This window comes from Camelus bactrianus, chromosome 3 (assembly GCF_048773025.1).
Source record: "Camelus bactrianus isolate YW-2024 breed Bactrian camel chromosome 3, ASM4877302v1, whole genome shotgun sequence".
Taxonomy (NCBI): Eukaryota; Metazoa; Chordata; class Mammalia; order Artiodactyla; family Camelidae; genus Camelus; species Camelus bactrianus.
Genome location: NC_133541.1, coordinates 26,612,788 through 26,625,367, shown reverse-complemented (window position 1 = coordinate 26,625,367; position 12,580 = coordinate 26,612,788). Strand labels below are relative to the sequence as shown.

Below are 12,580 nucleotides of genomic sequence, written 5' to 3'. Positions count from 1 at the left end.
CTACAATTCTTATGAAGTCTCTTAACCTGGTATCCAGCAATAGTTCCTTCAGGACAGACATGAAGCTCTCTCTGTGTTGTCATTGGAATGAATGGTCAGAATTTTATCTCCCTCAGAAGCAACACAGGAGCCTAGGGATGAGGCTCCCTGGCTGGTAACTCCCTCTTTCCTGCTCTCACTGTAAAATCCTCCCTGAACATCTGGTAACTCAGTGAGGCCAACTTTTCCGGGTGCTTTTAGGCTCTACCCTCTTCCATAAAATCTGAGTAGTAGCAGCCAGTGAGCCAGAATGATGCCTCTAGTCTTGTTCCCTCCAAGCATCCTCCATAGGGTTGGCTGCCAGCATGGCCTGATGACCTGGAAATCTGATCTGATCTGATCACTCCCTGATTAGAACCCTTTGTTGACTCTCCTTGCATGGGATACAAAGGCTCTGTGACTTCCCTCTGGCCGCCACAGCATGCACCTCTTGAATATTCTGAAATAGACCCACACAGCTGATTTTTGACAAAGGTGCAAAGACAGACAATTCAACGGAAAAAGAAAAATCTTTTTCAGCAACCTGTACTGGACCAATTGCATATCTGAATGGGATTTGACTTTTACTTAATAATATACACAAAAGGATATTGACTGGTACTTCATACCATACACAAAAATTAACCCAAAATGTATCATAGTCCTAACTATAAATGCTGAAACTATAAAAGTTCTAAGAGAAAGTCTTTGTAATGTTACATAATCTTTGGAAAACAGATCTGTAATTCAAAACCTAAAAGCTTAAATCATAAAGACATTGAAAGACATTGGATAAATTGGACTTTGTCAAAATGGAAAACTTTTACTCTTCTAACGATATCAGTAGGAAAAGAAAAATATAGGCCATAAACTGAGAGAAAGTATTTGCAGCACATTTCTCAGATAAAGAACTTATATCTAGAATATCTAAATAGACCTGTAGAAAAATGGACAGAAATGTTAAAATGTTTGAACAGACACATTTGTGTATCACACAAAAGAAAGTATACAAATAACTGATAATCACATGAAAAATTACTCAACACATTAGTTATCAGTGAGATGCAAAACAAAACCACAATTAGTTATCACAACACAGCTACTAGAATGGCTAAAATTTAGCATACTGACAATACCAATAGTTGGCAAGGAGATAGAGATTCATATGTATGAATCCATACATTCCACTGCTGATGCACATGTCAAATGGTGCAGTCACTTAGGAAAATCACTGTACAGTTTCCCAAACAGTTAAGCATACACCTGCCATATGACTAAATCATTCCACTTCTAAGTAATTTCTCAAGTTAAATGAAAACATGTGCCCACCTAAAAACTTGTACACAAATGTTCACAGCAGCTTTATTTGTAACAGCTTTGGGCTAAGAACAAACAAAATGTCCATAAACAGACGAATGGATAAACAAGTTGTGGTATATACATAAAATGGACTATTGCTCAGTAATAAAAACGAATGTGCTACTGATGTACACAACTATGCAAATTAATCTTGAAATGATCATGCTGAGCAAAAGAAGCCAGACTCAAAGAAGTACATCCTGGGTGATTCACTTACACAGAATTCAAGAAAATGTACCTCTACTGACAAATGGCTGCATGGGGCTGTGGGTTGTGGTGGGGTGTACTGGAAATGGGGTAATGGGAATGCTTTGTATCTTGATTTCAGAGGTGGCTTTGTAGGTTTATACATCTATCAAAATTAAGTGGGTGCAGTTTGTTGTATACAAATTATACCTTAAAATTGATTTGAAAATCTCTGTGGGTGAGATATGTTTTTTCAGTGTTTTTCTATTTGGGTACCTTAAGTTTTAGTATTCAGGATTTATACTGGCATCTGAATATAACTGGAAATGCAAATCCATTATAATTTCTGAAATAGTAGAGCTGGTACAATTTTGAAAAGGGAGGAGATATGCCTCTAAAAAGAGTAGGACAATTTCCTGGAGAGGATTGATGGTAAAAGCCTAGAGTTAGGGATCAAGTTCACATACTCAGACCTAATCTATGTTTATTTTATGAATAAAACCTGGGGTCTTCCATAATTATAACAGAATTACATATTTGAACAATTATAAGCACAAGCAAAATATTTAATTTGTTGAGCTTTAATGGGCATGAAACACGACATAAACTAAGGATTTACGTGTAAAATACCTATTTTCAGAGGTGCGTTTTAAGATTCTGAAAGGAAGTTCAAGATGCCATTGATGTTCCCTTTCATTATGTGGTTATTGTTCTGCTCACCCATTTCTGTATTACCACCTGCCAGCATCTCATACTGATCTACCAGCCACGATCTCATATTGATTCTTTGTGTGCCTGTCTATACTAAACGCTCTGTAGATGTGATTCTCCCTCATGGCAATCTTCTGTGGTTTTGTTTATCACATCCTAATTGCAGGCTATTGCGAGATGGCTACATTCTTTGTTTAAATGCCAGCCGATTATTCACATGAAAGGAAGTCAATGAAATGCTTGTGGAGTCAGTCACACAAACTCCTACTTCGTACAAGGACCTAGCTGCTTCTGAAAAGCAGATTTTGCATTTTAAATGTCCTCCATATGAATACATTTTAGCCCATTCAACAACTTGATTCAACCAATGTTGACTGATTTCCTTCCTGTACAAGGTACCCTGCTGGGCACTTTGGAGGATGCAAAGGTGAACCAGACTCGTTCCCAGTCCTCTGAGAGCTCTCGGTTGGCTTCCCATTGTCTTACTGATTAATTAAAAGGCAGATTTATCTGTCATTGGTGGTACATCTTGTCTAAGCCATCGCTCCTTATTAGCTTATTAGTTCAGCTTAATGATTTCACTTAGTGAAAGTCAAATGAACATGCTAATACCATGAGGTCAGCTGCAGCAAGGAGGGGTATTTTTGGATGAAATGGCTAATGATGTGTGGAGAATACACCCAGAACTACCCTGGGGTGGAGGTGGGGAGCACATCTAATCCCTGCCAGTGTCGACACCGGCTGGCTGGTAGGGGTCATGGACCAAAAGCAGGGGTATTTAACCGCAAAAGAGAGACAAAGGGCATATTTTTGAACAAGTGGATTTTTTTTTTTTTTTGCCCCTCAAATCACACTGCCACAAATCTGTTCAATCAAAACAAATCTTCATTAAAATCTATGGAGAATATCGCCCCCTGATCTCCAGGGTAAGTCTGAGAAGCTGGCAAGGCAGACAAAGAGTTTACTCTAGAGACTGTAGAAGTCAATGACCACACTTACTTGAGAACACATACAACATAGGATGCAGAACAGATCTTCATAGATCTAGTCATTGGTTCTTGCATGGCTTTGTGATGGAAGCCAGAGAAGGGGAGGAAATGATGAAGGTAGAAGAGATGTCATAGGTACAACAATGAGAGAGAGCATGACTTTGGTGTTTTTTTTCTAAACAGGGCCACTTCTCATCTGGCAAACTTATTGTTAAGGAACAATAAAAAGAGGTGAGAAGTGAAAAGGTGAGGAGAAAAGAGAGAAGCAGCGAACGATGGAAACAGTGGGAAATGACATCCTATCAGTGTGTGGGTATGGAGGAAGAGGGTGGGCTTTGAATCACCTGTAATTATACCTGCCTGCTCCCGTGTGCTGTGGTTTTAATCTCACTTGATAATAAGACACCCTAGCAGTAAGCCATCTGGAGACAACAGAAGGGCAGGAAGGGGTTACCTAAAGAAATAAGAGAATCTGCTGAACCTCATCTTATAAAACCTAGAGGCAAGTTTTGTGCAAGTTTTGTTCTAGAAACCAAACAATTGCCTACAAAACTTCCTGCTGGCTTCTCTCCTAGGGCAAACAGCTTGAGCTTTCACAGTCACTGGATTTCCTAGGTAACAGAAGTGTAAACTTAAGAAAAGGCAGAGCCAGGATAGGGATTGACAATGAGCTGAGCCAATGAGGCTGTAAGTTTGCAGCAGTGATTTCAAGCCATCCAATTAGCAGGCAGAGGGCAGACCAGGAGGTGTGAGGACAAAAGGTGAGAGGGAGGAGGCGAAGGGGGATGGGGGGGGCAGATTTCCCAGGTGAAGAGAGAGCGTCCATAGTTTCAGTTCAAAGCAACTGGTGGCAACAGGTTAGCCTTTAAGGTAAATCAAAGTTTTTATCTATTATGTTGATTTGATCATTTTTCTTCCATTTTAGCTTAGAAAGGAAGACAGTAGATGTTCTTTTCTAAGAAAAAAAAACCAAAAAAATTGATGAGAGTTCTTGGCTGTCTGTCTAGGGAGGAAATAGCTTGCTTTTGGGAGAGGCTTTTGTCATCTTTGTGAAGAGGTGCTTAGGTGAAAATGGACAAAAATAAATTTTATTCAGGAAAAGAGAAGGAGGTAGCCATCATTGAGCAGTCACTATGTACTGGGTACTTGCATGTGCAGTGTTTGGATGAACGGCTGTAACTAGCCTGTAAGACCACTGATAAAACTGAGCTTCAAGAAGGGTAAATATCTCCAAGTTATAATACAATGGAAAGGTTGAGTCTGGGTTCAGAACTTGGTTTGTCTGACATTCAAAGTTGCGCTATTTCTGTGGTACCCTGTAGACCACTTAGAAGCAGATAAGTCAGAATTCTTATTAAAATAGACTTGACACAGCTTGTTAAAATTATATCAGAGAGTCGATTGGATTAATCATGAAGTTGAAAACGACCTTAATAAACGGCAATGCCATTCACCCAGGTGTCCACCCCCCTTACCTTCAGTCTGGGGCATAGTTTAACCATACTAAGTAGATGGAATTCTTTCTTATTTTTTTTTTTAACATTTTTAGTTGATTTATAATCATTTTACAATGTTGTGTCAAATTCCAGTGTAGAGCACAATTTTTCAATTATACATGAACAAATATATATTCATTGTCACATTTTTTTCTCTGTGAGCTACCATAAGATCTTGTGTATATTTCCCTGTGTTATGCAGTATAATCTTGTTTATCTATTCTACAATTTTGAAATCCTGTCTATCCCTTTCCACCCTCCATCACCTTGGCAACCACAAGTTTGTATTCTATGTCTATGAGTCTATTTCTGTTTTGTATTTATGCTTTGTTTTTTGTTTTTGTTTTTTAGATTCAACATATGAGCGATCTCATATGGTATTTTTCTTTCTCTTTCTGGCTTACTTCGCTTAGAATGACATTCTCCAGGAGCATCCATGTTGCTGCAAATGGCATTATGTTGTCGGTTTTTATGGCTGAGTAGTATTCCATTGTATAAATACACCACATCTTCTTTAACCAGTCATCTGTTGATGGACATTTAGGCTGTTTCCATGTCTTAGTTATTGTAAATAGTGCCGCTATGAATATTGGGGTGCAGGTGTCATCCTGAAGTAGGGTTTCTTCTAGATATATGCCCAAGAGCGGGATTACTGTGTCATATGGTAAGTTTATTCCTAGTCTTTTGAGGAATCTCCACACTGTTTTCCATAGTGGCTGCACCAAACTGCATTCCCACCAGCAGTGTAGGAGGGTTCCCTTTTCTCCACAGCCTCTCCAGCATTTGTCATTTGTGGAATTTTGAATTATGGCCATTCTGACTGGTGTGAGGTGATACCTCATTGTAGTTTTGATTTGCATTTCTCTGATAATTAGTGATATTGAGCATTTTTTCTTTCTTATTTTTAAAGCTCTTATTTTTTCCTCAAAGTCTTAAAACTGCAGAAATCATTTTATTTTGTAATTGTGCATTTGAAATAGTGAGCTTTAATCCATGGACATTCATTTGTATTTATATTCAAATAACAATGCTCTAATAACAATAGTGATTATTAATTCCAATAGCAGTCTGGTAGCATCTATTAAGTTCTGATGATATGATGAGACAGGAGACACAAAGGATATAGCCCTTGCCTTTAAGGACCATATAGTCTAGCAGAGAGGCAGTCCTGAAAGCAAAGAGTGACATCATAGTGCCATGCAGATGCTATGTGGGCTTTGCACAGATTATACAAAGGAAGATGTAAGCTGCTTTACTCTGGAGAGAGTGGCTACACCACTCCACCAAAGGGATTCTTTAAGGAAGAGAAGGACTTCTCCAGACCAGTAAGGGAGGGGCTGTGTGGACAAAGGCAGAGATACAGAACACCAGGATGTGTTTGGAAAATGTAATAAGGTGTAGATGCAGAATAGACCTGAAGGCGTAAAGAATTAGTAGAAACAAGATTAGAGAGATAGACAGAGCCAACATATACATCAAATGCTAAGGCGTTTGCTTTTTACCTATACACAATGGGGAGCCACGAAGGGGTCTTAGAGTAGAATATGAAGTTCAGATTTCCATTTTATCCAGATTGCTCTCCTAGTCATCTAGAGGATAGATTGGAGGGGTGAGACTGGTGGCAGGGACCACCTAAAGAGTTCCTCCAGTAATGGAAATTGGAGATGACCACCCTGACTAAAGCGGTATCCATGGCAATGGAGACAAGGGAGGGAACAGAGATTCAGAAGGTGTCAAGGTGGCAAAATTTTACAGCAGTTGGCTGCTAATTCAATGTGGAGAATGAAAAGGAGTCTAAGATAATGTTCAGTTAATGGGAAAATGGTCTTCCCATTTCCTGGGACAAGGGATAAGGAGGAGAAGATAATGAATATGGATCTGGAAGATTAAACTTGAAGTGTTTGGAGGGCATTAAAGTGTACATGTTTTGTGGGAAATTTGAAATCTTGCTCCAAAGCTCAGGAGACTGAATGAGTTGGAATAAAGATTTGGGAAGCAGGATTATGCCAGTGGACATGGCTGAGATGGCTAAGGGGATGCTATGAGAGTGAGAAGAGGAGAAATAACTGAATCCTGAGAAACAGTGATGTTTACAAAAGCAGGCAGAAGGCAAGGGAGAGACCAAATAGGTCAGTCCTGAGAGGAAGAGAGATAAGAAATTAGATTCCTAGACACTGAAAGAAAAGAGTTTCAAGAAGGAGGAATGATCAATAGAGTCAGATGTTGGGTGGAATGAAATAGGGACTAAGAGTGACTGTTGAAGTTGGCAATCAGGTTAGCAATGACTTCTTGAGTGTATGTCCTTTGGAGGGACAGAGTGGAGACCAGACTGCACTGGACTGAAGTACGAATAGGGCAGGAGAAAAACTAGAGACTTTTTCAAGCAGCTTGGTTTTGAAGGGTAATAGCTAAGGAGTCTAGGATTGAGGGATCACTGCAGATTCATGGACTAAGGGGAGGAGTTGGTGGAGAGAGAAAAGGGTGTAACTGATGGCTGAGGGTCCCAGAGAGGCTGGGATCTATGTTGTAGGTGGATAGATTATCCTTAGATGGGAGGAAATTCAGCACCACCCCCGCTTGGTGGGGGAGGACAAAGTCAGGATAGTCTCAGAGATAAACAGCTTTACAGACTTGGAGGAGGGTGGGGTCAATGAGTTCGTATCTGGCGGCTCCATTTTTACTATGAATTTAAGACAAGGTGTGGAGGAGAGTGTCAAAGGTTTGAATTAGCCTCTGAAAAGACTGGAAGGAGAATCTAACCAGTGTCATATAAGAGTATAGTTGCGTGTTTCTGAAGGCACTTGTCCACCCTGGCATGTGGATTTGTTCAGTTACACTTTACAGCCTGCCTTTAAGGAGAGGACACTGAGACAAATTGAGCCAAGTTAGGCGTTCATAAAGGAGTGTGGGAGATTGACAAGTGAGGGCTGAGAAAGAAGGCGCTGGGGAGGAGAGGTCAGTATTTGTATTAAGGTGTCTAGAATGGAGAGGGAAGGAAATGGATCCTGAAAGGAAAATGAGGTAGATAATTATTCACCTGGGGTGAAACTGCAGGGTCAAGAGTCTAGAGGTCTCATAAGCTCACAAACATCTGTGGTTGGAGGAATGAAACTAAATGGTGGAAGAGAGTGGATGTTGAATTTTGAACTCTGAGACGAGACTAGCTTTGACTGGTGACAGAATGTAAGAGCAAGTCTTGGAAAGCCATGTGAAAAGAGTGAGCAGATGCAGTTGGTAGAAATCCAGGAGCTCCAGGAACCTCATGATTGTGTGTTGAATGGGTTTTCCTGATAAGCTTCAAGGTTCCTCAGATTTATGGGAGCACTTGGGATGGAGAGGGAGTCTCTGAGGCAGGACCCAGAGTCTCAGTGATTTAGGAAATGACAGAGGGAAAGATTTATGTAGGGAGGATGTTCAGCTGGGCTGTGCTTCAATGATGAATGTGAGAAGGGGTCATGATGTGGAGCTGGCAGGTGCATCTTAGAGGCTGTGAGATTTCATAGTACTTAGCGTTGGGAGTAAGAAGTATCTTCATCTGAGAAGGCTGGTGGGCTAGAGTTCCTTATAACAGTTCAGGTAGCTGCTGGATAAAGACATTGTACCAGTCAACCTCTCATCAGGAGATGGATGGCACCGTCAAAAGTAGTAACAGAAAGAAGCTTACTGAAGGACAATTCACAAAGCTGTGGACGGGGCTAAGGGATTCAGATGAGGGATGATGAAATACCCCGAGGCTGCCACAGTGATGAGGGGAAGCTGTCCTTGGACTTGAAAGGGCAAGAGGAGGAACAGTTATCTGATCTCAGCAAGAGTGTTGCTGTTAGGGAGGGTGCCTTTGGTGGAAGGGTGCAGTTACTGGCAACTGAGGCTTGGCAGAGAGGAAATCAGGGACAAAAAGACTCCAACCTTCCTGCTCCTGCCCTCTGATCTCCTGCTGGTGCCTCCCATTGGTGAATCCAGCTGGAAGTCTGAAAGCAAAAAAATCTGGTTAATACAGTTCATAGAGGTCAACCTCCTGTAGCACAGATGTGGATGGAGAATGGATCAGGGGAAGGGTCTGGGCAAATATTGAGCAGAGTCGTGAAGATAATCCAAAAATTCAGAGACTGATGAGAATGAGGAGATTTATAATGGAATAAGGAATTGTGGAAAGGCTGGGTGTCTCTGCAAGGGAAGAGCTCTAGGTCTTGGGACCTTGCCTGGTACTTTGTGAAGGTGATGGCTGCATAGGTGCAAGAAGTAGGGGTGTTTAGTTTGCTTCAACTGTTGCTTTCATCTCTTTAATTTGTTAATTTAATAGACGTTACTCTAGTGAATCGTCCTTGTAAAATTTTGCTCTTTATTCTGATCTCAGATGGTTTTGTACAAAAAACCCCACCCCCCTACAGGGTTCATAGGAGCAGTTTTCTATATTTCAGAAACAAGCTGGCATTTGGGAGATGGTAGCATTACAGGATGGTTACTGTGTTAGAGAAAGGGCCACACGCTACCTTCTCTTGACAGCCCAGCATCCATGTCCATGAACATTTCCGCCAATTCATGATACTCTTTGGAGTGGAATCTTTTGCACATCCCTGGCCATAATTCCATTGCTCCCCAGTATCTTGCTTTCCTTCCAGTCTGAGAACAATTTTGTTTTTCCTATCATATCACCTCATAGCCTGAAGTCAAATAGAATTAAAAAATTTTCAAATACTGCAAAAACTGGAAAATGTCACTTGAGTGAGCAGCACAGTCCTTGGCTGAGGGGTGGATTAAAGATGCTATTACTTTCTTTGGAAGCTCTGCTTTGTGTGTGTCACCTCTGTTGGTGGCCTTGACCTCCACAGGAGCTCTTCCCAGAGAGGAAAGTCACGGGTGGAAGCTCTCCAGTAACTTACGATGTTAGTTGTTCTTAGTGTTCTTTGGCCTCAATATCGCTAATAAGATTATCTTAGTTTTTATGTATGAATGACATGTGGTGATGACAGTGGTTCCTCGTTTAAATAAATGAATATTTTCTGAAATGTTGTGGGTAATTTACAAAAGCCCCCTGGGGAGTGGCTGGCACAGGAAGACCCCATTCAGAACCTTGGTTCTGCTACTTACCCCTGAACTGGGACAAGCCCTCAATTTATTTGTACCTCAGTTTCCTTATTTTGTGAAGTAGGAATAGTTATTTCCAGTGTATGTAAAAGCACTTCTTAAACTAGCAGAGTTATTGTCAAAACTTATGTTGCACCAGACATACTTTCTATTCTAAACAAACTATAAATGAATAATTTATATAACACAGGCTACCCCTTTAGCAGAGAGCCTGAAAGAGCCAGTGCTCAGTAAGTGTCACCTCTTGCTACTAATGTTACCTCTGTGTGGTCCCAGAGGGGCCATGCGGTTTTGAAGTTGAATCTTCATGGCCAGGAGGCCTCTGTGGTAACTATTCAACTTGTCTGTTGTGGGGTGAAAACAGCCACAGGAAACATGTAAGCAAACACGTGTGATAGTTTTCCAATAAAGCTTCATTTACAAAACTAGGTGGAGGGGCAAATTCAGCTTATGGGCTGTGGTTTGACGTCCCCAGGTCTAGATCATTTTAGGTTATGTTTGCCTAAACCCAGGACATCCTTGATAACTGCTTGTGTTAAGATAAATCTTATTTGCTTTGGAAGAACAGAGGTTGAGGGCTGAGAAATCATTAATCTGCTAACTTCTGCTCCTGGGGTGCAGTTCAGTCTCCTCCACCGGGGCCGTCTGGTTGGTCAGTATGTCTGAAAAAAGCCTCAGGCTCTGCATAGTGTTACAGGGTAAGCTGATCTGGAAATGGTTACACTCTTACTTTCTGGAAGGACTGTTTCTTCTGCCGACTGTGGCAGAAGCTGCCAGTGGCCTCCTCTTAAGCCAGTCTCGTCCTCTTCTTTATAAACAGGACCGACCAGGAGATGGCAAAGTCCCCAACCTAAAATTAGGTTTCCCAGCTGTCTGAGTCCATTTGGGCTGCTATATATATATAAAAAATATCACAGACGAGGTAGCTTATAAGCAACAGATATTTATTTCTCACAGTTTTGAAGGCTGGAAAGTCCAAGATCAAGCCACCAGCATGGTTGGATAAAGGCTCTCTTCCTGGTACATGGATGGCTTCTTGTGTCCTCATGTGGTGGAAAGAGTGAAGGATCTCTCTGGAGCCTCTTTTTATAAGGCACTAATCCCATTTATGAGGGGATTAAGGACCTCCCAAAGTCCCCAATTCCTAATACTATCATCTTTGGGAGTTAGGATTTCATCACATGAATTTGGAGGGGCACAAATATTCAGACCATAGAACCAGCCTCTTTTGCAGGAGTGCCCAATGAGATTGAAGAAAAAAAAGTTGGGTGGAGTCTTCTGGGATCTATTTTACAAAAGGCTGACTTTTCTGGGAAGTGCATTCTTCTTGCCCTCACCCCTTTCTCTTTTCTGCTGCCTGGAGTGTGGATGCAATGACTGGAGCGGCTCTGGTTATTTTGTAACTTTAGGCAACTTTGAGGAAAAAAGAAACATAGTAAGGTAGAAAGACAGTAGTTTCTTAGGACCTTGATAACTACCTGAACTGCCTCCAGACTTCTTTTACATGAGAGGAAAGTAAACCTCTGTCATTTTCAGAGACAATTAACCTGTTTCTGTTATGAGTAGCTGGACAACACGTTCCTATCTGATGTCAGCATTCTGACTTTGGGTTTCTAATCATTAGAACTTTCTGGTTTTCTAAAAGTATTAATTAAGAACACAAAGGTTGCAAATAATTAGCTGGGTTCCTAAGTGACTATCAAATAAATTTTAAATAGATGAATGATCCCCAGAGGAGCATTTTAAATGACTGCAAAATAATTACTAAGTAGGTGATTTTGGTGACTAATGTTGCAAAAGGGCAAATGGTAATCAGACCTGTGGCTTCAGCCCTGTATAAAAGCAGAGGAAGTTGTACACTGAGGGTTTGTCTTTGCAGTTTGTTTTAAATCACTGAGGCCCAGGCCTCATGCCACCTGAAAAATGGGAAATTTGAAAGTTACCTGGTTGTTTTTAAGAGTGTAATCATTGAAACCAGGGAGTTTGGAAGAAACGTTTTATTTCTCTTTTCTTTCTTCCTTTCCGCAACTCCCCCCCCCCCTTGTTTTATTTTATTTTATTTTTTTTGCATTTTGTGCACAGACCCAGCTCAAGCTTTGCTCACTTTTACCTTTGTGTAGTTTAGATATTTTCTTACACCGCTTCTTTAAGATCTGGCAGATTGCCTAAACAGAATAGATTGCAAGTAATCTCCTGGTAAAAACCCCAGAGACTCAGGGCAGAGCAGAAGGGGAGAGCGGGATAAAGAAGGAGACAGCAAGGAGAGTGCTGTTAAACAGCTCCTGCCTCCAGAGGAGCTCCCCAGGGGACCCTTGTTATGACAAGGACCCCTTAGCTCTGGGGCCTCTGAGTTTATTAAACCTGGGCTTGCGTCACATTGGGTTGGTTACATGGGTTCTTGAACATCATGCTAAGCAGTTTTTCTCACTCTCTTTCATAGCCAAAAATGCTGCAGAAGCTGCTAAATGCTGATGAAATCCTCCTGAGATAAGCATTTTACTTTCTCTTTTCTCCCATTTCTCAGCAAAGCTGAGTTCCCCCCGACTGGATTGATAGGTACTTTAGCCAGCTCAATGTTGATATCTAGGGTCAACCCAAACACTACTGGAATAAGCTTGGTCAGCTGTATCAGATAGAATAATTCTGGCTGCAAGTGACAAAGGACTGGACCATCAATGGATTAAGCAAATAGGGGCTTATATTTCTCACATGACAGGAGTGTGGAGTCAGGCAGCT

The 12,580-nt window shown here is 41.2% G+C and overlaps 1 protein-coding gene across 3 annotated transcripts in view; it reads left to right on the top strand.

The window, feature by feature from the left end:
- Positions 1 to 12,580, top strand: part of CAPSL (calcyphosine like) — a 50,431-nt gene that overhangs the window by 14,520 nt on the left and 23,331 nt on the right. Inside the window, exon 1 of one of the 3 annotated variants that reach the window (XM_010955535.3) lies at positions 4,051 to 4,133. The exons of 1 other annotated variant lie outside the window; for it this stretch is intronic. The gene's annotated coding sequence lies outside the window, so the exon portion shown is untranslated. Of the gene's footprint in view, positions 1 to 4,050; positions 4,134 to 10,523; positions 10,543 to 12,580 lie in introns of those variants that run through there. One more of the 3 variants, XM_074357066.1, reaches the window with a different exon arrangement.